Source organism: Cupressus sempervirens, chromosome 10 (genome assembly GCF_028749045.1).
Source record: "Cupressus sempervirens isolate cs-2001-9-10 chromosome 10, ASM2874904v1, whole genome shotgun sequence".
NCBI classification, from domain to species: Eukaryota; Viridiplantae; Streptophyta; class Pinopsida; order Cupressales; family Cupressaceae; genus Cupressus; species Cupressus sempervirens.
In genome coordinates this window covers 393678485-393683590 of record NC_143127.1, presented here as the reverse complement: position 1 = coordinate 393683590, position 5106 = coordinate 393678485, and the positions used below count along the sequence as shown (strand labels likewise).

At 42.4% G+C, this 5106-nt stretch overlaps 1 pseudogene; it reads right to left on the bottom strand.

The window, feature by feature from the left end:
- Window positions 1–237: 237 nt before the first annotated feature.
- Window positions 238–2487, bottom strand: LOC149534326 (subtilisin-like protease 3 pseudogene; annotated as a pseudogene).
- Window positions 2488–5106: the final 2619 nt, after the last annotated feature.

Below are 5106 nucleotides of genomic sequence, written 5' to 3'. Positions count from 1 at the left end.
TTTCCTTATTTACGTGTACACATTTATCAGCTCACACATGATGTAAGACAAGATTATCGCTAGTTCTCCATACTTCAATTATGCGAGTTTGGAATGGTTTCGATTCAATAATTGAAAATTACAAACTAGTATAAGAGAAAAAGAGAAACCTTGAACAAAGAAGGATGGCGGGGGCGCATCGGTGAACGGGATAGAGGGATTGGAAAGTATGCTTCTTACTAGGATGAAAAACAATTATCACGGTTTATACCAGATGATGGATATGGGGCTCCTAACTTGGTAAACAGGTGAGGTACTATTGGAAACCCATGTAAGGGAACCTTGGGCAAAAGAGTGTGCGCCTGGAGTGGGCACTGTGAATGTGATCTTGTAACTCCGCTTCTCCATCAGATTCGTGAAGGAGAGAACTGATGGACTCAGGGTAACTTCCAATCCAGGGGGCGCTTCGATGCTCGCCACGTATGTCGACTGCGCCACCCCAACATTAGTGACCGTTCGTTTTAAGGAAGTTGAGAGAGGCGCTGCGGTCATGTCGAAGAGCGCGGAGAGGGAAGGGTAATTTAAATTTCCGGGGTGAGTGAGGTCGGAATCAGTAGGACAAGTCACATTTTTACCCACGATCACCTGAATCTGGCTAGCGTTGTAGTTGAGGCCGCAGAGATACGGAATATAATCATCCGGTGAGATGTCGTAAACAAGGCCCGGGTTGGTTGCTTTTCCTGGATTCACATGTCCTGCTCCGGTTGCAAAAACGTCTGCGGAAGTGTTGGTGGCGGTGTCAAGGATCGGCACTCCTTTCTTGTCAACAACGTCGGCGGTAGTCATGAGAGCGGATTTGATGGCGGCTGGGCTCCAGTCTGGATGAGCTGCTTTGATCAGAGCGGCGAGCCCGCTGACATGGGGACACGACATGGAGGTGCCCGATATCATATTAAACGCCACCAATCTGTTATCCTCAGGGAGCCCCGTGGAACTGAGATCTGTAGGCCATGCAGCCAGGATATCAACACCGGGAGCTGTGACGTCCGGCTTCAGGACTTGCGGATTTTGAGTGCTCGGCCCCCTCGAAGAAAACGACGCCATAGCCGGCCCTTCTGGGGTGCCCAACACCGTGCCCTTGAAATCTATGGCTGCCGTCGGTGATTTGGACGAATTGACGTAGGCTTTAATGGCGAGTCCCTCGTTGTAGCCCACGAAGGTTGCCGGCAAGAAATGAGGATCTGCCTCGGTTGTCTCCCCGGTGGTACTGTTTGCCATGAATATCATCCCCGCGCCTCCTGCTTCTTTGACCACCAGGCCCTTCACAACCCGCGGTATCAAGCCTTGCTCACAAAGAACAATCTTTCCACTAACATCACTGGAACTTAGGCTCCCCTTGAGACAAAAGTTTCCGTCGTCCGTGTCGATATGCACCAGCGGGAAAGACTCCGTGAGGCCGTTTCCCGGGTAAAGAGACTGTCCATAGAAAACGCTTCCGTCACCCAATTGAACGTTTGCGACGAAACTTCTGTCCAAGGTGCTGGCGCCAACGGTCATAATCCACGGCGCCTCGTTTGACAGAGTTGAGTAATCCGGTCCGCTGTTACCCCCCGAGCAGCTGACGAAAATGCCCTTCTGTATCGCATGGAAGGCGCCAATGGCAATAGAATCGGTATCAAACGGCTTACTGTCTCCGCCGAGGGAGAGCGACAGAATGTCCACGCCGTCGGCCACGGCCTGATCCATTCCCGCTAGAATATCCGACGAGAAACACCCGCTGTCCCCACAGACCGAGTACATCGCCACATGAGCTCCGGGAGCCATGCCAGAAGCCGTTCCGTTGGCGTACCCGAAGACACTCGCGTTGTCCACGCGGCAGCCGGCGGCAGTGGAGGCGGTATGAGTGCCGTGGCCTTCTTCATCGCGGGGGCTGTGGTTGCTCCCTCCTTGGCCGTCGAGAAAAGCTCTGGCTCCGATCAGCTTGTTGTTGCAGCTCGACGAGTTGAAATCGGGGGTGCTCTCGCAGATGCCCTTCCACTTCGACGGCGGGGGAAGCATGCCGGCGTCGGAAAAGGAAGCACTCTCCGGCCACACGCCCGTGTCCAACACGCCGATTATGACCCCCTTGCCGAAGTCGGCATCCGGCCAGAGTCCCTTTGTGGGGTTCAGCCCCATGAATTGGGCGCTGTATGTGGTGTGCAATTGCAGGAAGGTGTCTCTATATGCGGCCACGAAGCCCGGCATCGCTCGCATTGATTCCACTTCGTCTTCCGTCAACCGAGCCGCGAAGCCGTTCAATACATGGTTGTAAGCATAGGTAAAAGCTCTGTCTTGGCCCAGGTACGAGGAGTACCATTTGTGTCGCTCGTGTGAAGTAGTGAAGGCTGTCTTCTGGTGCTCAAGATGAACTATGTATGTTGTTGGCATTGAATTGGCACTCGCTGCCAACACGGCCACTGTGAAGAGCAAAGTGCTAAGAACATGGTTTTGATTCATTAAAGATTTCATTGTCTCCGAGGACAATCAAACTGAATTGCTCGCATTCACCTCGAGCTCATGGCCTGCCCTTCTTGTACAAGTCTCGCAACTATATAGAGCATCCAATGTGCATACCCAACTTTATGTAAAACACCGGTTCGCGTCGAAACCAACGTGAAATTGGTCGACTCTAAGTTCTATCGATACAATCCTTTACGATTGCTGTCCTTTCGTTACAGGAAAATGACGAAATGTCATAATCAAAAAATCAAATTTTAGATTTTACGCGTCGTCTATGTTTTTCGATCGACGGCATAAAATTCCCATTTCATTTTCAGCAACCGTCTTGGGCCTTCAGCTATGCTAAGTTAGATTGGTATTAACGTGACAAGGATTTGATGTTTTGAAAAAACGAAGAAGCCGAACTGGCTCTTTTCTCGGGTCCAATACAAACAAATTCTGAACGAGGCAAATAATGACTGATTGTAATAAACAAATTTTGACGAGTTTACCAATGTTTTTGTTGTGTTTACATTAGAGTGACTAGCATTTCTAATTTTAAATACTAGAATGAAATTGAATGGTGAACGGATCATACGATGGACGGCTCTTATGGAAGGATGATCGGACAAATAGAAACGAATGAATTAATTACAGAGGATGCCCTCTAAGTTTAAGGAAGATCAGTATTAGAGGGGACGGCTTATTTTTTCCTTAGTGTGTGATGTTTAAGGGTGGTCGTAGTGGAGAGGGAACATCAGAAATAGTTGATGAAAAGATTTTGAAAAAGGTAAAATTTAGCTTGTGCTACACTCATACGATACACTTGTAGTCTAAGTTTGATTGAATAAGACAAGTTTGTTCCATGCCTCAAGTATCAATGGCTAAATAAAATTTAGACATATAAATTGTCACATACATAAGTACTTCAAATGGGATGTGCATCCTCATGGAAATTTGAATTGGTCAAATCAAAGGTTAATAATTGACTATTTCACAAGATGGTATTGATGGATTATGAAAATTTGTAAAATTAAACATTTAAATAAATATAAATATTTATTTTATTTGGAAATAATGGGACCTATGTTTTAGATAAACAATAATAAAAATTTATTTGTAAGGGACTATCACTTTATGGGTGAATACAAAACTGATCTTAGAAGAATAATAAAAAGAGCAATAAGACAAGCAAGAAATATAAATTAAATAGTAATAAATGTATTGTTTAATTAATATAGAGATAGCAAATATGTAGAATTGATTATAGGTGAATGATGAGATATAGAAGAAATGCCTTATTAATAATATGCTAATTTTAGGCGTGAATATCAATAGAAGGTAATAACTCATTTAACAATGTCATATACTACCTTATTGCACTTTGAATAAGTATCATGATAAAAACCTAACAAAGGAACACCATACAATCATATCAAATATCCATTTATATAATTGCACTAAGGGTTAAGATTTTTAATTTCCATACTGATTATCATTATATACTATGATTCATCTATCTCACATCAATTACATCACCCTTGATCTTGATGTTTGTTAAGGCAAATAAAAAAAGTTTCTAGGTCAAAATGAAACAATTTTGATCTTTGTATATTTTACATAGTTTAGTGGATCATCTAAGATATTCTTTGATTATTTTACTAACCTTGTTGCAAACCCTAGTCTATTTTATCCATATTAACTAATAGATGTGAAAGGAAATAAAACATAAAAGATTCACAATGAAATATGTAGAGGAAGATGTATTTTAGCTTCAAAAGTTGCAGATCTGAGCCTGTATTTGAATATCTGACTAGGGATTCCTAAATGAAATGATGAAAGGAATAAAACCTAGAAATCATTTGGTAAGAAGACAAAAAAGAATAGTTCAACCTCAAGGAATGATGCCTTTCCACAGAGTTAATGTAACAACACTGTAACAAAATCAAACCGACTTCTCCAAAAATCTTCCAAGGAATTATTTGCATGCTAGATCCTTCTATCTTTCTCCTACCAATAGAAAATGAAGGGTTTTTGTTATTGGGTTGGATGAAGGCTTGCCTTGGCCAATCCTTAGGTTAAGGAATTAACCATAAATTAAAATATGATTGATAAAGGAAATGCTTGCATTTAGTAGATTGAATAATATAAAATGAAATATACCACTACCTTCAAAGATGCAATTGCATTTGATATATGACCAAGTAGGTAAGTGCATATTTATCCTTCACTCAAATAAACCATAAGGAAATCAAAGAAGCCAAGACCTCATGTATAGAACTATATGTGACATGTCATGGATGATAAATGATCTTAAATGGATTGGAATTATGGATCTTCTCCTTAGAGCCAAACTCACTACCACCTTGAAGGAAGAAGCTTATGCAAGAAGCAGATCCCTAGACTTGAATACTTGAAGATGGTTAAAGAAGAATGCCTTGATTTCTTTCCTATGGATGAGGTAACATGAAAATATAAGATGAGATATGAAAATAAAGCCTCCCAAGCCTCCTTATATAATAGTTTTTGGGTGGGAAAATAACTCATGCCAACTGGGGAGTTAATTAAACTAATTGGTAAACTTGACGTCTTTCAAGCTCTAAACTTTGTAATCACCATAGACAAGGTTGACCTAGTTGACCTTGACCT